Source organism: Passer domesticus, chromosome 5 (genome assembly GCF_036417665.1).
Source record: "Passer domesticus isolate bPasDom1 chromosome 5, bPasDom1.hap1, whole genome shotgun sequence".
Taxonomy (NCBI): Eukaryota; Metazoa; Chordata; class Aves; order Passeriformes; family Passeridae; genus Passer; species Passer domesticus.
This window is the reverse complement of record NC_087478.1, coordinates 33,324,114-33,348,695: the sequence shown is the minus strand read 5'-3', so window position 1 is coordinate 33,348,695 and position 24,582 is coordinate 33,324,114. Positions and strand designations below refer to the sequence as shown.

The following is a 24,582-nucleotide window of genomic DNA, read 5'->3' as shown; positions in this document are numbered from 1 at the left end:
GTACTGTTTTAACTCTGAACATTTATAGAGTACTATGAGGCATTTATATATATAATTGAAAAAAAAATCTTGAAAATTGATTTTTATAATAGTGGTCATATTAATTTTTTAGTCAGAATTATTCTTTTCATCTGACCATAACAGATTTACAAACTAAAACAAGCTTACCATGTATGTACTGAATCTCTGATTCTACTTTGCCAGAACTTATATTAAGTTTTTTATTTCTTCCACAAGTCCTGTGAGGTTATGAAAAGACTTGAAAAAAATTCTTCAGTACCAACTCCATATGGGTAGTCAGTGTAACTCTCTGCTTTTGACCCCTTGCAGATTCTGGGGTGCCTCAGACTAACAATTCTGCTTATGGGAAAATTAATTTTAAATTGATTATATCACTATTTAAGCACATTATTTGCACATATATTTTCTAGCCCCTCAAAACATGCATTTTACTTCTTACAGTTTAAAACTTACAGTTTACTTCTTAAAAAAGAAATTAATGAAAAGAGTGCCTGTCTCTGCTCTTACATCTTCAGCTTTCTCTTCATTTGAGGCTGGAAAAAATTTGTCCTTTATACTTCTTTTTCAGGAATGGAACACCTATGCAAAACTGGAATAAAATTAAAGCCTCATGTTTTAAAATGTTTTTTAAGAGTTAGATTTGTGTACTGAGCTGCTGTACACTCTGGCTCAGTTATAATCTGATATTTAGTGAAAATTTTTGCCTATATGATCAAAGAAAAGTGACCCACAAATCAAAATTATAATTGTTCTCTTTCCTATTATGGGGAACATATTTTCATATGCAGTCAAAGATGTTTCTTAATCTAGGAATTTTTTTTGTAAAGTAGGAGAAATTCTTAAGGTTTTATATTGTTTTTAGTGTCCTTATCATAAATAGTAATCTTATAATAATTCTTTTATTTCACATATTACCTGATATGTGATAATATTGAGCATGACTGACATGGGAGTTACTGGCATTTTTTGTTAATTTTTTCTTTAATTTTTATGGGAAATTCAACATTTAAGTACTCAGTAGCTTACTGTTTTCTTGTAGGCATGTTGATGTTACACCTGCTAGGATGAATTTAACAGCCATATGCCAAATGAAGCACATTCACTTAACAGAAGAGCTTAAGGAAGTAGGAGGAAAGGCTTCAATGTAACACTTTCATTTGGAGATGGCAGTAATGGGCGATCACATGGGGTTTTTGTTTTTCTAATGCTTGGTACTGTGCCAAAGCTGTCAGAGTTTTCAACTGTTTTTTTACCCAACTTCTAAAGCATCTCCTAAATCCTCAGCAAACTCTTTATCGCTAATTGAAAACAACTCATTGCCTGTATTTTCTGAAAGGAGAGAAAATACCAAAATATTTATCTTAGAAACAAAATATTGGATCAAACTGTGTCCTGTAGATGATTTGTTGGGACAAAAGGAAACTTGGCTGGAAAAGGGGGGTGATTATGTAAAAAAAGATTTATGACTTACATAGTTCTCTGCACTGGAGTCAAATCTCCAAATAAATGAACATTTCTTCAGGTTCTATCTTATATTGTGTCATTTTAGTGTCTGTGTGGATGAAAGTAGGAGGAACATCAGGGAGGAATATCCTAAAGAAACAACATACCTTTCTGTTTGCTTTCAGATATTTTAGGTAATGCTTTACCAACATAAAATTTAGGTGCCAGCTTTTAATTTTTGGATCTCAAAATAAGCTAAGCATGAGATAACCAGATAGGGAATCTAAAAAAATCCCTAGAAACTAATACAATCCTTCTGGTGATTCAGCAGCAGCTTTTGAAATTCATGCAAATCTCAGGAAGCAAAAGAGCTTCTTGGTGAGATGATAGACACAAATGGTTGATTAAATCTAACAGGGAAATAAAAAGGCCACTTCTGCAGGATATAGGCAATACCTCTCCCAGTTAGAGCACAGTGTTTGAGTTTCTCAAATGAGCTTTTGTTGTGCTCATGCTCACAAGGGGAATGCTTAATGTGGATAATCTCTCTAATCACTGAGCAATCTGAAAGTTTATTTTTTCTGGAAAGGGCACTGCAAAAGCTCATGAGAGAGAGGATGAAAAGGGTGTGAACCCTGAGCAGCTGTAAACTGAGGGGCTAGAAAAATCCTGTCCTTGTAGGGCAGTGGAAAGGAGCACAAGAAGGATGCACTATTAACCTGAGATCAATAGGTAATACAGCAAACATGTTCCAGGAGGCATGGAATGCTTTGTAAAGGAATCAGTGGGATTTGTATGCTGTGTGTAGGGCTGGCAGCAGAGTCTCTCAAGACAACAAACAGTATTGAACTGAATGTGGGAAGATATCACCAGATGTTTGTTCTCCTCTCCTGCATTCATCATTCTTTTGTCTGTTGAGGTTTCCTTTTGGTTTATAGCCTGCACTTCTGCCCTTCTGGGTGTGAACAGGTACACCCCTACTCTAAAAGTACTCTTAGTCCTATGTACTGGGAGCTTGCAATTGTGATAACTGGAGAAACTGGAATGTTTTCCCTATGCATTCCAGGGTGGGTAGGGAGGAATGATAACTTTAATGTGTATTTTCAAAGATACTTTGTAAAAATATTTAAACTCTCTGCATTGTTAGTTGGAGTAGTTAAAATTAATACTGTAACTTCAAGGAAAACAAGGATATTGGATGGATTTCATTGGTTTACACAACCAGGACTAATAATGTTGCAGTGCATAGGTTATTTAATATTTATCCCCAAGTGTTACTTAATATTTATCCCCAAGGCCGCTGAAAAGAAATATTTTATATCTGTAACTATCCACTACATAGTCCTAGAATCCCAGGATTACTCAATAACTGAAACTGGAAGACATGTCAGGAAGTCTGCAGCCCAGGGGCTGCTCCAAGCAACATGAGCCATGAGTTCATGAAAGGTTACTCAGGGGTTGTTCCACTGGGTCTTGAAAAGTTTGAAAGATGGAGACTGCCCAGCATCTCTGGAAAATCTGTTCTGTTGTTTGACTTCCCCCAAAGTGAAAAATGTGTGTGCATATACTGGTGTGCATGGCATTTGTGAGGCAATGTTTTGGTAGCAGGGGGGCTACAGGGGTGATTTCTTTAAGGAACTGCCAGAAGCTCCCTCCATGCCCAAGAGGGTCAATGTCAGCCCACTCCAGGATGGACTCACTGCTGGCCAAGGAGGGGAAAGGAGTAACTGCACAGGACCCATTCTAGTCAGAGCACAGAGGAGTCTGAATACATGAGAGAAACAGCTCTGCAGACACCAAGGTCAGAGAAGAAGGAGGGGGAAGATGTGCTCCAGGCACAGAGCAGGCACCCTGCAGCCTGTGGTGCAGCCCTTGGTGAGAAAGGCTGTGCCCCTGCAGCCCAGGGAGGGCCATGGTGGAACAGAGATGCACCTGCAGCCTGTGGACGACCCCACACCAGAGCAGTGGATGCCCAAAGGAGGCTGTGAACCCATGGGGAACACACAGTTCACAAAGATCTGCAGCCTGTTTCTCATTATCCTGCTCTGATTTGACTGTTAGTAAATTTAATAAATTACAAAAATTCAAGCGTTTTGCCTGTGACAGTAATGAGTAAAGGATCTCTCCCTTATCTCTACCCACTAGCCTGGGGAGGATAGGGATGGAGAGGCTTCAGTGGGCACCTGGCACCTAGTCAGGGTCAACTGACCACAGTGTGCATGCCAGTGAGCCAGTATTGTTCTCAGAAAGACACACTGAAGGTCTGAAGCATACAAGGCTTCATGTGGATACTCCAAAATATTCATACCAGGGTTCCTGAATGGTGTCTTTGAGCCATTCTGTGTGTGTATAAGTATATATACTTGTGGAAGGATGAAGAGAAGGCAGAGGACTGCTGGTTAAACAAAGTGCCTCAAAAATGTCCAGCTGGCCAACCCCCAAATCAGATTAATGTCTAAAAAAGGCTATAATGTGTACATTCAGGTGAGTATTTTATGATATGTAATACAAGAAACATCTGTGGCTCCAGCCAGCTTCTCATGAAAGGAAGTTCTGATTACAAAGCTGTCATAGCAGTCTAATGCTAATCTTTATACTTAATGGAAATTTCAAGGAGTGGAGAACACTGAACAGTTCTTACCCTCTGGAGCTGGGAAGTGATGTGAATCGCAACCCTTCAAAACCCCAGAGACCCCAGAACGTGATGATTCACGGGAGTAGTTTAAAAATAGAGGGATTAAAAATAGTAAAAGCTCTTTTTGTTGGTATGCTAGTTTAGATCCATATAGCTCACATTTTCTGGCTACATAGGCCTGAAACATTTTGAAAAATGCAACTACTTAAAAATAATATGAATAGCAACTGAGACCATTGTATAATTCCATAAAACTATGACGTTGGTTTTATACTGATGAACAGGGTTTTGACACTGTAAAAGAGCCCTGGTAAGAGCCAGGCTCAGGAGTTTTATTTCCTCAGATCAATACCTTCTACAGGAGGATGATAATTAAACCCACAAAAGCTAGGGCATGAGTTTCTGCTTTTTATTAACAGGAATCTCAGCTGAGAATAAAGCTGATGATTTTGTTTGAAACACTGAATTACTGATCCTGCTGTACAGACCATCCCTCTTTCCTAAGTCATGAGAAGATGGATGGGTCTGACATGGACAGTGTTCTGCATGCTGCCCTGCATACCCTGAGAGCTTGCCTGATATCAGTGCTGTGAGCTACAGCTCTAGTCTGTCCTTGAAATGCCCTTTGCACTGTGGTTTGGTGGGGTTACTGGAAACCAGTCCTACAGCTGTTTTCCTGAGTGCCTGTCCATGCTCCAGAAACCATCTCAGTTACAGAGTGTTAAGGATTCTTCCAAAATACTTTTTTTTCAGGGTGTAAAAGTTTTAGGGTGCCAGTGAAGATCTTGTGAAAGCAAATCCTAAAACCCTTCTTCAGATGTCATTTAGATTTGACTTAGTCAAAACTCCCACTGACTTCACAGAGCCATTTGAGATTTGGCACTAGCACATTAGCACATTGCAATCAGCTATGAAGGCAGCAACAGAGCTGAATCCCATAGAGTAACATCAGAGTAACATACATTATTTCCATCCAAGTAAAAAGGTCTTCCGTGACTTCCTTTTCTGGCCAAATCTAAATCTAAACACATTATTCATCTGTGCACAAGTCGGTTTGCTTTCCAAGCCAAAACGCACTAGGAAAACAGGAAATAAGATATAAAACTAGGTTGCTCTGCTCTGTTAATTTGTCAAAGCCACAAAATGTGTTTTTCATTAGCTTTCAAGTATGGGGTGAAATGTTTAGTGCATCTGTCTACCCATCCATCCATCCATCCATCCAAGCATCTTATTTTTTCTAAGCAGAGCAAAAGTTCAGCACAGTTTTCAGCTATATTGCTTAGCATCTTTTGTTTAGAGAAAGCAACTGACACCAAAATTTTGATCATGTTTTCATATTACAAATTAGTTTGTCCTTGTGAAAGGGCAGCAAAACAGTGTCCAGAAACTCATGCTCAAATGTTTGGATCTGTTGGTGCCAGTCTCAATGGTTCAGGAAGAAAAGTCCTTCCTGAACGCCTTCCTAAGGGCAGCTGAGAGCAAAGGAAAGTCATCAGAAAAATCCCGTCAAATTCCAAGTGCGCTGCATTACTCCCTAGAAAACAGTTCACCTTTCCACACCCCTTAACTTGCAATCCCTTACCAAACACCCATGCAGTAAGACACCCTATATCTCTTCATCTACTGACTGGGTTTTCAGAACTGAATGAAATTATTTGGTGACTGATGACTTTTGGTAGACTCTTGGAGAGGTTGTAAACGTATGTGTACTGCATTTAAACCTTGGAAATTGTGGCAACTTTGGCAGCCTGTGCCGAAAATAGAACTCCATAAATTCAACATTGCTGTTTAATTTTGTACACTCCAAAATTGTATAGATGTGGGAAATGCTCATCACTGAGTTGCAATACCCAAGCACTGCAATTTTAAACAAATAATTTTACTAGAAATATGTGGTGGTGTTTCACTTACGCATCTATATTCACTGTGTTTGTAAGGACTCTGTGTGAGAGATCAGCATGTCCCATTTACTTGTAATTATATTAATCCTAACTATAGACCTAGGCAACTCTAATTCAAGTTTTCATCTTAATTTACTCAACTGTGTGTTGCTAAATACCATACACTCCAAAGAGTGTCCAAAAATCTTAAGCAATTCCACTATTCTTCACAGAAGTAGAGTTTCAACACAGAACCGAGGACCAAAGCCAAAGTATGTCCCAAAATGTACCTAATTTCTGTGGTAGGAACATGTTCTTTCAATTGTAATTGAGATAAGTTCAACGTGGTGTTGTCACTATAGGACATGCAATAACATGATACGGACACGCTGCTCTTTTAAGGTAAAAAAGGGACTTTTTAATTTCTGACTCCAACCTTTATAAATTTCCAAAAGTGACAGTGGATTGGAGGGTGAAAGTGCCACCTCTCCAATGACACTGGACAAACCAACAGTACATCAAATTTCTCCTCTTCCATAAAAGAATGCAAAACAATAAGTTATTTACATAAAGAGTGTGAGAAAGTTCATTACAAGAATGTAAACATCAGAAGGTTTGGAAAATCTCAAAAAATCAAAGCAACATGGTGTTGTCTTTGCCCTGGATTTTTCAAATCGGAACCATCATCTACTGAAGATCACATCTGTTCCTAAGGCTGGAAGATCACCAGATCACATGAAGAACTTTGATATTCACAGGGGACCTGTGAATATCAAACTCCCGCACCCAAAATTGTTACCCTTCAGACCAGGGCTCAGAAATTACCTCAGCTGGGAGGTCTCTGAATCCTTGGCTTTTCAAAGGTTCTGAAGGTTCAGCCTCTGGGCATTTGCAGAAACACTTCAATTTTGACAGGGCTCAGCAATTTGTTTTCTGTCTCATGCATGAACTGCTTGTGCCTCACCAGAATTCAGAAATGAGAGTTTCTGTGCTGAGCTGTGTCTGGTGCTCTGCTCTCAAAGCCTCCTCTCTCATGCACCAGTAGACACAGTCTTGGCTACTGTTTCCACTTAAATCATGGTGACACCATCGCCCTTTTTCACAGGATTGCCCCAGAGTTGAGTTGCAGTTCTCTCCTTTGCCTGGGAGCGTTAACAAACTCCTATTTCACATCTCTTTTAGAGACGGCCTAACCACTAATCTGTGACTTATTGAGTCTGTGTCCCTGTGAATATAAGAATTAATAATTTCTGATGCCTAAGAGAATACCCAGACGGAGCCTGGCTTTGTGGGCAGGATGCAACTTGTCTGTCTGTTGGCTGCACATGAGCAATGCAGGAGCCATAATAAGGCCAGAGTGGGAAGGGAACCTGCCCTAGAGGCAACTCCTGTGATACTGGAGAGGGACCAGCTCTCACCAGCTGCTGTTTTCCAGACAGTGGCTGAGACTTGCCACCGGCAGCAGTGGGACGGCTGGAGAAGGATGGGAAGAGGGACACTGAGGGGGTGTGGGAGGGTGGGCACCAGCGCCAATTGGAGGCAACTGGAAGGGGCTCTAAGGAGACAGAAAGCATATCAGAGTGTGCCCACCTTCCTCCCCATCCTCTGCTCCTTGCACTCTCTGTGACGAACACAACAGCATGGCTGGACCTGCTGGCTAGGGGGGAAGGATATCAGAGTCTTGCACATCAAAGAAGGCAGCACTGGTAAAAGCCACTTGCTGTGGCACTGATTAAACCACAAACAGCTTTCTGGGAGAAGTTACTGGACGTGGATGCCCACCTGGGCAGCACTCCCTCTTTCCATCAGCAATTTTGCTATCCTTGGATGTTTCCTGCACCACAGGGTGCTGAGCACACTGTGCAAGCACATCCACACTTTCCAGGCATGCTCTCACACTGAGGGTGTGTCTGGCCAATATGTCATCTCTGTGATTTATCATTTTCTAGACTGAATACCCTCATCAACATCCTTGTGTTCTCAGTGAGATGTTATGTGCTGGGGGGTGGGAGGCTTCATCAGAGTCCTCCTTCCACATTCCTCATAAACAGGCAGCCTCTTTCCTTCTGCCATGCAAAGCAAAGGTTCAACTATCAGGGGAAAAATATAACTTCTAGGACAAATTGTAAACTTTTGCAGCAAAAAGCACAGACAATTAAGTCCAGTGATTGATTCTTTATTACAGACTTTTCACTCCAGGTTCATGCATGGGAGGTTTGGATTCATGTGGTGCCTGAAACTGAGCAAAGGAGCTTAGAGAATAAGGGATTAAATCAAAGGGAGGGCTTGGTGGTGGAAACCGTGGGAGGGAAGAGCATGTGGGAAGAAAGAAGGGAGGAAGAAAGGGGAGGTAGGAAGGTTCAGGCACTTGAAGAATAGAAATAGGTTAGTGGGTGATTGTACAGATGGTGTGAATCATCATGTGCTGATCTCTTCTTCCACTCGACTGCTGGAGCTATCATTTAACATTTTTTCATGATGTTTTACTGAAAATAGAAGTAACTCTCCTGTTTCCAGAAGGTGAGCTGTTGAAAGTTAAAGACTAGAAACCAGTAGCTTTTGGAAGAGATGCAGCTTCTCACTGATCTGAAAGTAGAGCTGAACTGGAAACTTCATTAAGAAGTTTATGTCCTTGCCACCTGGCAGATTTCCTACTTTTTAAAGGGGTGATTAGAGTCCCATAGTATGTTTTTTTTTCTAAATTAAAGGAAATTATTATTTTTAATGTGGCATCTCCAAAAGAATTCTTTTGACTGAATTGTATTTTTTTGCTCTCATAATTTGAGGTGTGTAAATATCAGTACATGGTATTTGCAATTGGAGCCAGGTGCAAAGCTTTTCCTGATTTAAGTTCACCACCTACAGGCATCTGAGCACCTCTGTAAGGAACAGGAAGGCGAGCTTCAAGAGTTTGTCTTTCCTTGTGGGCTGCAGGATTTGGCTAGTTCAGAGGATATATCTGTCTGGAGACTTTTCTGGATCTGGGCAGGGATCTCTTGTACTTAATTTTCCACCACAAATATCCCCCTTGAGGTTCATTCGTCAGTCCCAGTAGTGTTGCCAAGAAGAACTAATTGAAGTAACATCTAACAGCATTGTTGGACACTGTGATTTTAATTTCCAAAGTGACTACAGTAATTTTTTTCAGCTGGGCCTTGCTGCTCTTGTTGGCAGCCATCTTGTTTGAAATGCTGACTCCTCATCCTTCTTGTTGATGGTATTTTTAAATATTGGGGCACCAGCTGTTCTAGTTTGGAGACTTTAGCTGAAATCTCTGGAGGTAAATGGGTATCCAGAGACACCTGACCGTGGCAGAATGCGTCTCTCAAGGCCACATAGCCCACGTGGAGTCCCAGCTGCACATCGAACAGAAGGTGCCTTTATTTTTCTTCAGCTGCCAAGTGTAGGAGCAGCCTAAAGGCAGGTTTTACTATGTGATCGTATAATTTCCTATACATTATCATTTAGAGGAAGCTCTCTTGACCTCAGTTTTGCTGATGAACCACCAGAGTCATGTCAGGCATTTCAGAGGAAAAGTCCCATGAACTAGATTACCATGACTGTATCCATAACACAGCTGTATGTACACTACAGGGAGATCACCAGGAAAACTCCTGTACCAACCAAAGCAAGTGAAGCCCACCCAGGTACTGCTGGTAAGGCAGAGCAGAAACAGCCTCTGTGGGTCAGCCTCCGTGACTTTGGAATGAAGAGCTCTGGAAACCAAAGAGATGTGTGATCACAGAAGCACAGTTCATGGCATATTTCCAAATAAAACCAGAAGGATCATCACATTAGACCATTTAAATTATTTATGTCTTCTTCATCAAGTTGGTTTCTCTAAGAATGCATTTCATCTGTGTCTCATTTAAAAAGGATAAATAACCTATAGTCGTGACTGGCTGGATAAAGTTGCATGGGCAGCATTCTCATGACTCCAACATCAACACGCAGAACTGCTGTAATCCAGACCTGCAATGGTTCACTGAACAACAACAGGCCCTGACTTTGTTCTTGGTTTTTAAACCTGATTGCAAATCCCTTTTTTATTTTTTCCTGAATGCTGCTCATCATACCAGTAAGACTGGAAATCTTAATTAATTTATCAGTTATAATTTATCTCCAGGGAACACTTTCATGCTGTGAAATTTATTTCCAGGGAACAGTTTCACAGTTATGCCTGCTGTCAGAACTTTTCAAACTGGAGATGTATCAATTAAAATGATATCGTATGTTCCTCATAACTGTGTGTGTTGTGACAAAAAGATAGAAGAGAAAGATTTATTGGAAGAAGATGCCAGATGTTATCAAGAGAGCAGAGAAAGCCATTAGCTCTGAACTGGGTGAGTCCTTGTTCTTCACCAAGCCAGTAAATTCCAGGCATTGTATCAAATGTTGCATGTGTCTTTGAAAGTTTGAGAGGGAGGCAATTAATAATAAAATATCTTAACTGGATGGGGATAGAATTAGCTTCAAAAGTCAAAACATAAGGGTTTGAGGGTTTTGATTAAATTAAAATATATCTCTTTAGCTATATATACACATAAAAAGATCTTCAGCATTCCAATTATATATTAAAAATACATCTTTCTTAATTTATGGAGACTGTGAATTTTAGAACTCTGTTTCCCTTGTATGCCCTTGCTGCTGCTGGAATAAACTAGAAACTTTGAGTTCCCAGGTGACAGCTAGGTAGCAATCAGCTACAGATCAGTACAAGTTGTTCATATGAAAGATCAGGCTTGCTCCTGAGTTGACCAGGCTGCTGTGTCTTCCACTAAACACACAGACCTTTCAGGACAAGAATATTAATTTTCTATTCTTTATTCTTGAAATAAAAGGCACAAGAGAGAAACCATGTGAGAAACTACCAACAGGAGTATGGAAAGCTATATCAGATTGAAGAAATATGACCATGTAAAAGAAAACCTCCAGAGAAAGGAATTATCTATACAGACTCTTATACAAAGAGTCTGCCTGAGGCATTCACAGTAAAAATTTAATCACTGTTAAGTGTTCACCATTCTAGTGGAGTTTTGGGGTGAAAAGTGAACAAGAAGTTCTTGGAAGCTGCTGCATATTAGGATCTTTTTTATTATTAGCTGCCAGATATTGACTTATCCAGCAGCATGATGAAGAAATCTGGATACAATACATCTATTCTGATCTCAGGGGGAAAAAAAAAAGAAAGAAAAAAAGAGGTAGATGAAAGAAAGATAATTATTTACTTTTATTGGGGTCTTTTTTTTTTTAATCTCTTCATTTGCTGATTTATTTTCACATTCATGGAACCTGTAACATGGCTTCCAAAACTTTTGGAAGAAAAAGAGAGCAAAAAGTTGTTAGCAACTTTAGGCAATTAAAATGAGGGGTTCAAAGTAAGCAAATCTGAGAGCTATCACAATAAAAAAATTGTTCCAGCTTAATGACAGCAGTGTTATGAAAATCTTTTCTATATTTTCAATTAAATGTGTGAATACATGCATAAATGAGATCTGAGAGAAATGTGTACATCAGCTGCACAATAGGCAGTGGAAAGAAAGAGAGACATTGAAAATGAGAACCCAAATAAGAGCTGTTGATACTGAAATGGTTAAGAGCTGAGAGAACCTTGGGGATAGCACTATGAAAAAGAAAAGGTGAATCAGTCAATTATAGAAGTGCTTATTATGGTAAAAAGTACTTGGTGTAGCATCATGTGTAGTTTTGCAGCATTAAGGTTAGAAAAGAAAGTCACTTTGTACAGGGCAATAGTGGGGATATTTTAAAATGTTTATGGGAAGAAACTATATGATCAAAGCCAAAACACACAGGCTGTATGTTTTGGAGAGTTTTTTTGGGTTTTGGTTGCTTGGTTGGTTTGGTTTCTTATTTCTTTTTTTTTTTTTTTTTTTTGGCTAAAAGAGCCTAGCGGTTGTTAGAAATGTACAACAATATTAGAAGAAAAGTATGTTGCCATTGGAGTCATACAACTGTGAACTGACTTGCTCACTTAGGGTGTGGAAACCCAAAATATGTACTGTTTTAACCTTGGTTTTTATCTGTCAAGATAAATTAGAGCAAGAGAAAACTTTCTGGATGGTTTTACTATCCAGATATTGCTGTCTTAAATTGCAAATCAGTGTAGAATATCTGTCAAGTCCCGTACCTACAGCTGCCAGCTGATTGCTTGTATTTTAACTTGATCATATGTGGCTTCACAAATTGTTTAGAAGTGGATGAGTAGTGTATGTCAATCTTTGCAACAAAAAAAGTGACAAAAATATCTGTATTTGTAGTATAATCTCCATGAAAGATCATGATTACAGTTACAATAGAAATTACCTTTGAACTTCTAAGGTAAAGGCAGTTGGCAGTTGTTTGTTAACTTTAAGCTAATGCCTTTAAGTACCTGCTCAAGTACTGAGGGACATGCTAAAACATCCTACCTTTACTGGCTTCATCAGCTTTCCAGAAATCACAAATTACTCATATTGCAGCTGTGGTGGGAATCCCTGGAATCTCTCCTAATGCTGGCTTCCCACAGCTGCAGGCATTTTCAAATGGAGTTTTTCTTTTATTTTAATTGCAATAATGACTTTGTTAACTGTGCAAGTTGTTTTGATGATAAAAGTGAAATGCTTGGCAAGACGAGTAGCTGATTTTGGTGCACCTTGGCTCTGCATTACGGGCCATCCACAGGGCAGTAGCTGTCACTGCAAGACAGCACCAAGGAGACAGCAGATAACTCCTAGGAGATCCTGTGCTCAGTCCTGATCAGAAGCTTTTATCTGAAATGATGTATGCAATATCCTTTCTCTTCTTGTGGGTGACAAGGCTTACAGTTTGCAGACTACCAGAAGGGGGAAGCTCTGGTTGTCCTTACTAATACTGTGTGTGTAATGTTGGAAATACTGCCTGCTGTCACACAGGGGACCATGAACCATGGTGTCATGGTTTGTCCTTGCAGTGGCTTCTCTCGGAGTCACACACTTCTCTGATCCACCTTGCTTGAGCAGCAAGTTTGTGATGCAACACGATGGATTTTGTAGAAATTTCCCTTCAACTGAAAAAAAATATTCTAAGGCCAAATTCATGTGTACCAGAATGGAAAGGCAGTGATGGTGGGAAACAGCATCACAAAGCATATAGTCAGAGAAATGGAAACAAAACTGCAGTGTCCCAGACCTCAGAGCAGTCCAGATAGCACCAGTGAAAGGACAAGATTGGCTTGGAGTGATGTACATCCCAGGACAAAAGCCCTACTGTAGCTTATTTCTGTCAGCACAGAGGACTAACACAGTAACAGCTCGTACCAGAAGGCCATAGTGCTGTGTTAGTGGCTTACAGGCAATATTAAATCTTTCACAACATAGATAAATACCCCTGCAAAACAGGGTGATTTTGAAAAGGCTGCTAGTGAAGGGTAGGAGAGCCTGATGTGTCAGTCTTCTCAGGAAATTTGTCCAAAAGGCTGTCTAGAGAATCCTCGTCGTTACAAAGATGTGCAGTACCTAGGATCAGCTTGAGGCAGCCCACAAGCCACCAGAGACAGAGATGATTATTTTTTGATGAGGGACAGCTGTCGTGTGACTCTTCACTCAATGTGTTCATTATTCAGAATTATTTGCACCATAGCTTGCAAGAGCCTGGTGTTCCCAAGTTATCTTCAGCAGTCTTAGCATGACATAAAAGCGGATTCAACAATCTGTTCCGCAGGAAATTTGAAGGGCCACCTTAACCTTTTGTGTTAGGACCTTATCCTGTACTACTGGGCAATTTAACAACACTTTTTGGCAACTGTAACAATATTTTAAAATTAATAAATCCTCCTGAATAATATATTCACACATTTTAAATCCTCTGTCTGCATTTTTCTTTCTTTGCCTTACCTTGCCATTTGTGGAGCTACAGGAGCATTAGCAGAGCTACAGCATTTATTACAGAATAAAGTTCAGAGTGCCTGTAAGAAAAGACCAAATTGACTACACAGCAGTTTAGACAAAAAAGCAGTATTTTCAGCACTCCATGCAGGGCTGTAGTAAACATACTGTCTTTTACTGTGTTTGTTTGCAGGATGTAACCACGGAGTCACCATAGCTTCTTGTGTATTAGAATGTAGTGTCTCATTTTCCCAAAGCATTGGGCAGATCATTTTGAAATGTTCCTAAAACATGTGTTGTAAGCAAACAGAGCAATTCTGATCTTTGCTTAAATCTACAGGTTGAAAGAGCCAAAGGTGAAACAAGGTTGCTTCCGTGCCCTGGAGCAACCTTGCACTGGCAGGATAAGCAGTTTATTTGATGATTCAATTTAAAGTCTTTTCTAAGTGTAATGAAGTGACAGTATCATTCTGTGGTAGGAGAGCTTGTTACAGGAAATTTTAATGAAAGGCTCTTTTGTTCTGCCTTTATTATTTGTAAAATCTGTCAATTTACATCATGCACAGCCTGAATGTTTTAAATAGAGATTAATCTAAAGTTCCATTTTTTTAGTCTTTTTGAAGTAGAATTTATTGAGTTTTTCCTTTTTTACAGAGAAAAAGATGAGTCAAGATAGCCAATTCCAAGAAAGCATTTAGCCTCAGGGTCTGAATTCCATGACTTATAAAAAAAATTAGTATATTTGCCTTGGATTCTAATATTCTAATATTTTTCCTTCACTAATACTTAAGTATTTTTATTTTAGTGTCCTCATAATGTAATTTCTCCACATCCAGTCATTCCTTATATTCTAGTATTTAAAATAAATACTTTCTACTCCAAGTATCTCCTTTATGAAACTTATGATCTGTTTCAATTTACTTCAGACCTTTCATAACTATATATATATCTCAGGAACTTGAAGGCTCTTGCTTTCATTTATGGAAACTTGAATTTGACCAACTGCTTTCTTTGCAAATAAGGAGTAAGTAACAACAAGGAGCTTAGGTAATTAGTCATGAACTATGTCATTAGAGGGTGACACTTCACAAAACAGAATACCTGTTCCTTGTTTTGGATTTTTTCATGTGGAAAATTAGATTAAAAGTCCCTTCACTAAAAAAGTATCATTGAAAACTAAAGTGTCCATGCAGCTTTTTCCTGGGTTTTCCTTCACGCTCCACAGGGATCACTTCCCAAAGGCTGAGGCCCTTTGCAATCACCTTGTCAATGCCCCCTTCCCTAGAAGGTGATCCCAGCTGCTTGGTTTCCCTACCCTCTAATTCCAAGCTCCTAGCCCTGTTCCCCAGCATCCAAGCAGTCAGGTGATCACCTGCTCACCTGGGTGGTGGCTGAAATCTTTTTGCATATCCCACAGCTCTCTCAGGGATAGGGATTGAGTGGTTCCTTCTTGTTCCGCCTCTTCCTCCTGCTCTTGTGATGGCCCTGCTTTGTTCTCCTTTGCTAAACAAGCTCTCGTGTCCATTTTCTCTTCTGGTGAGAAGGGGTGACTGATACCAGCAGGGCCTGGGGCCAGGGTTGGAGCAGCTGCAGTGCCTGTCACTGCCATCAAATCCAGGAGATTCTTTTCCCTTGAGCATCCTGAATAGTGTTGAACTGGGCTCGGTAGGCCAGGACCCAGCACGCTGCAGTGATTTGTGTCTCTGGAATTGCCAGGCTGATGGCATCCCTTTTCCAAGTATTTTCCTAGTTTTTCTGGATCCTGCACTTGTTCAGGGGGAAGTTCCAAAATGCTGGAGGTACCCACTGTCCTGGGCTCTTGCCCACACTATCCCACACACCCGTCCACTCAGAGCTGTCCAGTCTCAGTGCAGATCTCTGGGTGGTTTTCTTAAGTAGGTGTTCAACAAGACCTGGAGCACAGTCAGAAGACACAGCAATAAAACCATGCTGGTTTGAACATCCCAAAGATATTTGAAATTTGCAAGAGCTGCAGTAACTAGCCTGGAGGAGAAAGGAGGTGTCTCCCCCATGGAGTATGTCCCTCACAGTGGGAAGAAGAGGAGAATAGATAAAAAGGTAAGACTTGTGCATTGATGGAACAGTTCAGCAATTGCAATGGAGTAAAAGATGATGATGATGATGATGGTGATGAAAAGGAAGACAAGAAGTGGGAGAGGAATAAATCCCAAGAAAGACAAGTGATGCACAATGCAATTTCTCAGCACCCACTGAGCAGTGCCCAGCCAGTCCCCCAGCAGTGATCAGCCCTGCTGGTCCAAATTCCCCCCACCCCATATTCTGAAGAACACATTCTGTGGTATGGAATGCCCCTTGGACCAGCTCAGGTCAGCTGTCCTGGCCATGCTCCCTCTGGCTCCTTGTGCACCTCCTCAATGGCTCTAGAGCATGGAAAGCTGAAAAGCCCTTGACTTAAGGTAGGCACTACTCAGAAACAGTTAGAACATCATTGTGGAATCAAAAATATTCTCATACTAAATCCAAACCACAGCACTGCACCAGCTACTACTTGGGCATGGTCTTTGTAGAATGCCAAATAATAGTAGACATATTCTCTGCAGCCCAATCAATAGATCACTGCCAAATGCACAAAAAAAATGCTGATTTATTACTTTTGCACATTCTTCAATTACTCTATATACATAAATGACAACATAGAACAATGCATAACTGAATCTAGAATCTTGAATGGAGCAAAAGAAAAATCATACCCAGTTATTTCATTCTCAAAAGAGACTGGACCAAGATTTTTTTTCCATGTTAATCAGTTCTGAATAGAACATAAAGAAAGAAAGGAAAAAAATCTTTAAAACTATGGTATCATATTTTAATCAGATCAAATGTTCCTATGAGACACCAAAAGTTCATAAATCTCTGTTGGCCTAGCAACTCACCAAAATTTTGCTTCAAAAGAGGATGGGAGAAAATAATGATGATCAAAATTGTGAGCCCAAATCATTAAAAGAAAACACAACAGAAATTACAGATGCCTACATCCATGGACCATCTCTGTTTTTATAGAAAGCTATGTAAACTCTACAGAAGGCAGATATTTCCAGAACAGTAGATGCCCCAACTAAGAAAGCTCCCAAGCCTATTCCATCTCCTACAAGACAGTACACATCATCTTAACTGTGATTGAAATCAAGACAACCTTGGCATAAGTTTAAAGCTGTTGAACATATGGTTGTGTGATTTACTGGCTCAGATTCTCTATTTACAGCTGGGTAAAGGCTGGACAGCACATAAAGATAGAAATCTCTTTTGTAATTCTAGATCTAGACAAAAGTACCAGAATTACCAAGAGTAATTAGGACAACACTGTCTGGAGAGGAAGAAATAAATTTTGGTCCTTTTATAAGGAAACATGTCCTAGATATAAATTTACACAAGGAAAAATATATTTTGTGTTTTCACTTCATATGCAGTGAAAAGAAATAGTTATTTGTTTAAAGACAAAGACGGAAGTTGGGTAAAGTGACCACATATTTTGGTTACATTTAGGCTACAAGGCCAAATTTAAAGGTCCAATCTCAAAAATTATGAATCTAAGGGAACAAAGAACAATTTTAAAATTGAATTTAAGTTACTATAACTCACATCATAGGATCAGAAGAAGATGCAAGTTCTGTTGACTCAGATTCTCCTTTAAATTTAGTCCAGTCTTTAAAATTATAGTTAAAACAAGAACTCTCTTCAGTTCACATGAGAACTGGCTACCAGTCCAGTCCTACAAAACATCTGTCTGCCACCATGAATCTAAGATCTGTACCACAAGTCTGTAAACCAGCAATCACATTAGGCTTATATTGTAATATATTTGTAAATGTGATGGTTACTTTGCAATAATGCCAAATCCTGAATCATAACAGATCTATGAAGATTAGGACAAGGTGAAATAATTAATGTTCAAAGAAGGCAAATATGGGAAATGTAAATTTTTTAATAATCAAATGTCTATATCCATGGCAATCTATGGAAATGTTTGTAGTATACAAACTATGGAATTTGAAGTATCAGCCAGTAACAATATAGTTTTAAATATCAAATACTTCTCTCAACAGTTCAATCATATCAAGGACAGACTCCCATGAAGTTAGGTTTGCATGGGAGCAGTCACCCAAAGGAGAGGCTCAAAAAAGCTACTCTCAGTATAATGAAGAGAGCAGATCAAGGCTCCATAGATAACCATTAAAAACCCTGCAGGATGAACAATAATTAAAATTATATGAAAAACAATCAACTACCAAAAAGGTTTTGTCAATCTATGCAGTTCGTGCAATATTCAGCCTTGCTATCTGTTGTGGGGATTTGAATACATGCCTTGAAATGAGGATATCTTTCAAGTTATCTTAATTTAGATATCTCCTTCAGTGTCTCTGGGGAATTGATGTTTTTCTTGTGTATTTTCAGGCTTCCTGTGTGTGAGACTGCCAACAAGGATTACTAATGCAAATGAGACGAGGCTACTTTTTCTCAAAAACTGGAAATCCTCATTCCCAGTGGAGAATTTTATATTGTATTTACACAGCCATATACTAGCAAAATAAAAATGGAGATACTGAACCCGACTGAAGATTTGTCTCCTTCTGTATCTGGTACAGGAAATTGTTCCAGCCTGGGGCTTGCTCGGATGTTGGTTTGGTGCCTGATGACTCTGCTCAAGCCTGCTGCAATGTATGTTGTTTTGAAATATACATACCAAAGATGTGCCAAGAATGCTAAAGTGTACCTTATCCTATGTATCTTCTCTGTCTGTGGATTTGGCAGGAAAGGTTGCTGAGGGGTTACTTTTAGGGATTACTTTCAGTTGTTGTAAAAAAAAATTTTTTCATTATCTAGTTTAAGTACAAAGCATTCTAAAGCAAGAGAGCACTTAAAAGTATTTGCAAATAAATAACACTGGAAGTTTAATTATATACAAATTCAGTGAACCAAGACAAAATTAAGGCTTACCTGGTCTTTCTCGCTTCATATCAAACCTTGCCTACTTTTATAGTTTTCTAATAATTCTGTAAAAGATGAACTAGCAGGGAAAAAAATTCTTTGCTGTCAGCAAAACAATTTTCTTCATCCTGATTTTGGTTTTTCTGATTAAGATATTCATGACCTCAAATAAATTACCTTCTAATACTGAGTATTGAAAGATCCTTGCTGTACAGGTTGTGTCTGCTCTTTAGCTACCTTCCATAGCCACCATGGGAGCAGCTTTTCTTTCACTTAGAAGCATTTGTGAATAAAAGATATTATTTCCAGTGCTCTTTTATGCAGGCTGTTGTGTCTGTAAATACTGTCTGTCTCAAGATAGCATTAATAAGGTTTATGTCATGACAGTTGTCTTGGAAGGCTCATGTGGTTGGAGGATCTATTCATCTATTATCATCATTTTCTGTACTAAACAGGCAATGCTATCGGAGGTTTCCATACCTGTTAGAGGGCTCTCTTTCTCAAATTTCATTTCAATTGGCATTACTAGACTGTTTGACAAGCACTAATTAATCTATAGTTACATTCAGCATTAATATTCCCATGTCATTAGTGGGGGAGAAGAGCAACAGCACTTCATGTGTCTCTAGGAACAAGCCATTGCCAGAAGAGAGGCAGAGCACAACAGTCTCTCTCTCATAAGCTCAGCTTATTCTTCCAAAGAGACCTTCTTTCACCCTGTAGTATCCCATATGTACCTCCCCTGAGCCAGCAGGTCACTCCAAGTGAACTCTCCCTCTCCAGGAGCCCTCTGGCTCTTCTGCTCCCCCAGCAAAGGCCAGTGCCTGTATGGACGGGGCAGCTGAGCCAGGTGAAAACAGGGATTCGTTCAGCGGTGTACGTGTGTGTCTGGGTAAGCCTCCAGGGGCACCAGCCCCCCAGTCCTGCTGACCACGGCTGCTCCAGTGCCCACACTGGCAAAAAGGAGGCAGCAGGGTGGCCTCTCTCAGACACAGCTCTGTTTTAGGTTACTTTAAGCTGGCAACAAAAACATACCCTATCTTCAGAGAAATGGTGCCTACACAGAGCCATATGGCTTAATAAATGACAGTCTAACCAGTGCACAGCCAGTACAGATTAACCCAAGACGCCTTGCCATCTGCTTTCACTGTGGTCAAACAAGTGGCATCTTGTTTATTGCACCATTAAACATTCATTTTTAAACTGCCAATCAGCAAATCTATAACTATAGTATATCTGGAAAGCTCCCTTTCATTTCTTTCCCAAAAGAAAGAGGTTAATGCAAAACATGGTAACATGTACTTTCACTGACAGGAGATTTCAGTGCACGCTGTTTACTCAGTTGTCTGTGTAGAGGCCCATTATGCATAAATCAGTGCAGAGAAATAAAGGATTGTTTTATTACACAACGAAATTTTCTAAAAATTATCTTAATTTCCTGTTCAAGAAATGGCACTATTGTTTACTTGAAACAGATATGCTAAATGGCCTGGAGGAATTTTGATTTTAGGAGACAGACTTGCCATCATTATGAGTAAGAGTGTTGCATTGTTCTTGACAATGGCAATTAAAACATATTTTGATTAGAAGGTAATTAGCAAAAATGGCAAAATGCTATTTCAAAGCTTGACAAATTTTCCAAATAGCTCAAATGAGTCCAGTTCTTGGGATAATTTTCAGATTGCTCAAAAATATTGCTTAATATCAACAAGAAATCAGCTATGAAAAATCTCTGTAAATTCCATGGTATTAGCTGCAATGCATTTCATACACAAATTAGCAGACCTGACAAAATGCTATGTCAACATCTTAAATCCTTCAAATTTCGTAACCTTGAGGTCAGATTAGCAAGATGTTAGTGAGCAGAAAGACTGCTCTCAGTCCTTTTCCATATGAACTCACCTGCCAAATCTTCTCAATTGCTTTTTCTCAACCACAGTATCTGTAATGCTTCCACCTCCCAGGCCACTCTCACCTCTGTGGACATTCCTCATCTTCCTTCTCTTTCTTTACTTCCCTGAGGTGTATCTGTGCCACTCAACCTTTCTGGCTTTCCCTGTTCTTAGTACCATGCTCTTGCCTACCCAGGGACATATAATGCCTCAGGTGCAAAATTAGGTTCTGCCATTCCAAGGATAATTTATTTTCAAATTACATCTAATTCTGTGTGGACTGTTGAAAGGAAAAGTATAAGTCAATTTAAGAGGAGGCAGATAAAGCTGGAAAATGTTACAATTGTATTACAATTCCCAAGACACAACACTCAAGACCTTTGTCTTGAATGAGATCATGTTTCCATTTTTCAAGCCCGTGTGGAGCAGAACAGACCTGTTCTACCATAGCACATGACAGCACGTTTCATACAGTAGCTGAAAATCTCTGCTGCATGCAGACCGTGCCGTTTGCAAGATGGGATGAGTGAGAGGACTGTCAGGCAGCTGGTTGTGGTTCCAGATTCTGCAGCTGAATCAGGGCTGTCTGGACAGCTCTAAACGGTACCAGCTGCTAATAGTTCCCCTTGGGATCGTTTTCTAATTGCAGATTACGAGACACAGCAGGGCATCCCTTTCTTCTCCAGGGGTAATTCTTACGCTGGGATGGAGGGGAGGAGATTTATGAACCAAATATGCTGAGAACTGTCAGTGTGGTAGAGACAACTAATCAGTTGGTGAATGTTTGAGAGATCCCTGATGTTTTAGTGCTCTTTCTTACAGGCAATCTATCTTTCATCATACTAACATCAGCCTCTTAATTCACCAGTGCAGATATTATACACCAGAATGTCTTCATTGATGTTTATTCAGGTGATTTGTATCTGGGTTTATGCTAATCCAGGACTGTGCTGTTTTATCAAGTTCATGTGTCTGTGTCATCACTTGTATTGAACTCACTTTTCTGGTCCATCTCACTTGAGAAAGCCTTTATCTTGAGATTTTCTCCCAGAGAAATCTGATTGTCAGGTCCTTAATGTTACATCAGTGTAAAGAACATGCAGGTGTAGTCTGTATTCCTATGATATGATTTCAGATGAGAGTTTCAATAGCAATGGTGATTCTGAAAAACTTAATCTTTGTTAGTGACGTCTTTTTGACTTTCTAGCTAAAAATATTTTGACACTTCACTTATAATGTGATGCACCTATTTTTTCTTACTGATCTTTGCAAAGCGCAGGAATCCTGCATGAAAGATGACAAAACACTGATTAAGATTTCAAATTCCAAGGCCTCCTCTGTGAATGGCTCTCCAAATTTCCCAGAAGATCCCCTTGCTGCCGCTGCCTATCTCACCTGCGCCGGTGAAGCGTCAGTCTGGGGCGCTGCCGAGCTCCGTGCGAGAGGAGCTGCCGGTACCTGTTGCTTGTGGCAGAATTTCTGTGCCTGTCACTAGAGGGCCACTGCCGTGAGCCCCGCCAGCTCCCTGCGACACCGCGGGTGCCAAGCTCGCATAGAGACTTGCGGGATTTTCTCCGCAAATCCCACGCTCAGGCGCTACCCAAAATAATTACCTGTTGGATGCTTCTGAATGGACGGTCCGGAATGACGCTGAGAGGAGGATAATGCTTCTTAAAGCACGAGGAGGTGGCTTCTCTGTGTGTGTCACTTCCTCACAGGGGTCACTGCCCGCTCTGAGAACAGCTGCGGTCATTTTCGGACACGCAGTCCCCGATGCCGAGCTGCTGATGCTAACGGGAGATTTACTGCCGGCTCAGCTCCGTGCAGGATTTGATCTTTGGTACTGACTTCTACCCACAACTGCGTTTAGAATATTACTAGCCCAGGCTGGCTTGAACTGACGTTGTGAAAAGTGATTCAAGTTTATCTTTGAATTTTGTGCAGGCTGGGGGAAAAAAAAAAAAAAAAAAAAAAAAAAGTTTTTTGATTCTGTCACATGTAACTCAAATATTGCCAAAGAGGCTGGCTTGTCTTAACTTGCAAGCACCTGGCACAGAAACAATCTATCATTTTGAACACTCCTATATGCAGTAATACTCTCATTTAACCATGCCTGTGCTGGCTACATTGGAGGGTGGTGTAATTTCCAAATGAGATAACACTGCATGATTACCCAACATCAAAGGTGACTTCAGTTATTTCAGTGAGGTTTTTACACCCCTTGTGATTTTTACTGTGTTGCCAACACCCTACTCTGTCTTGAAGTCAGAGTTCTCTGATTTCATGTGATTATCTTGGGAAGGTTTCCAGGTATGTTTATGTGGGATTACCACCTGAGTGTATTTTCTTCCCTGCTGACTCAAGTGGTGTGTCCAGACCATCATTCAAGGAGCCTATAAATATGTATATTCTAGACAAATAAATTCAAATATGAAGCTCACATACTCAACTTCTTCCTCCTGATTCTCTGGAGACATGTTTGCAGTGTAACCCCATAGTTTCTTTCATTTCTCATAGTAGGTAACTATAACCAAAATCAGCTATTAACTTTATTACAGAATGTAAAAGACATCCATATTTAAGTCTTGCAAGAATTTTGTTTTGTGAAAAAGAGAGAGAAGGTCTTGTCAAGTTATAAGAGTTAAAATGAGGTGGAGTCAGTGTATGGGAGAAAGGCTCTGGGTCTGTCTCCTCCCTCAGAATACTATACTGGAAAGAACCCAATCCAACAGAAATACAATATTATGCATCTCTTTTAATCAAGTAGCCTCATAATTTGCATACATCCCTTGTTGTATGTTATATATGATTCAGAAGTCCTTCCCATGAACTAAGAGGGGTCAGGATGTGGACATCTTGCATTTTTAGGTATATGTGCCTCTGTTAGATTGTTATACTACAGATAGTTGCATTAAAATATAGTTTCAACCTTTTTTTCTTAAAACTTCCTGGCAAAAGAAAAAAGGTACTTTTAAATTTAACAGCAACTTTTTGTTTGACAAGAACTCTTGTTCAATACAGTATCTTCTATTTGGAATACAGGACTTGTTATTTGAGATTGGCTCATAGGTTAATTTCCTTTTCTCACATTAACCAGCATAGTAAATTTCAGAAGAAAGCAGATGAAATCCCACTGGCAGTTATAACTTTTTTCTCAGTAAAATTATACAGAATTTACAAGCAGCTGCATTCTAATGCTCAGTTATATCCACATTCATATTTTAAAATAAATGCAGACACTATCCTAATTTTTGTTGCTGGAAGCCAGCTTAACTTTCTTTCACTTAGCTCTTTTAAATCTTCAAGACAACAAAAGGTGATGAAAAAGCCTTTGTGGTGAATCCCAAGACCAAGATACACCCAAGGCAATGTGGTTAGTGCAGAACCAAGAAAAGCACTTAATTCTGTAGATAGAATCCAGTCCTTTTAGTAAGCAAACACAAGCCAATTAAAACCTCATCTCTAAACAAAAAAGCCAAAGCAAAAATAGCACTAGGTGGAGATTTAGTTGGATTTGCGGATAAATTCTCTCACGGCTCGGGCAGCAGGCTTTGTCTCCGGGCCCCCCGGGTGCTGCCGTCCTGATCACACGCCACGACCGCACAGGTGCCGAGGAGGAGCTTGGTTTTTATTGCAAAACCCCTCTTGTGAATCAAAACAACACCAAAAGTCAAAACGTGAGCGCTCGCACCCCTCCCCGCTTCGTTGTTCGGGGTTTTTTAATCCCTACAGACACGGCTCACCCCCTCCGGTAAGAAAGACGAGGAAAAGCCAGCAGGGACCGAGGAGCAGCGGAGCCGTGCCCGCGCAGGTGGGACCCTCCTGCGGGGCGGGAAGGAGGGAGGGGACGAGGGACGAGGGGCGGGCTGTCCGCCCGGGCC

At 40.1% G+C, this 24,582-nt stretch overlaps 1 long non-coding RNA gene across 1 annotated transcript; it reads right to left on the bottom strand.

The window, feature by feature from the left end:
- Positions 1–11,860: 11,860 nt before the first annotated feature.
- LOC135300221 (uncharacterized) lies at positions 11,861–24,551 on the bottom strand. Its single transcript, XR_010362092.1, has 3 exons — positions 24,445–24,551; positions 13,851–22,646; positions 11,861–13,482 (listed from the first exon to the last, which is right to left on the bottom strand). It is a non-coding gene; the product is annotated as an uncharacterized LOC135300221 (long non-coding RNA).
- Positions 24,552–24,582: the final 31 nt, after the last annotated feature.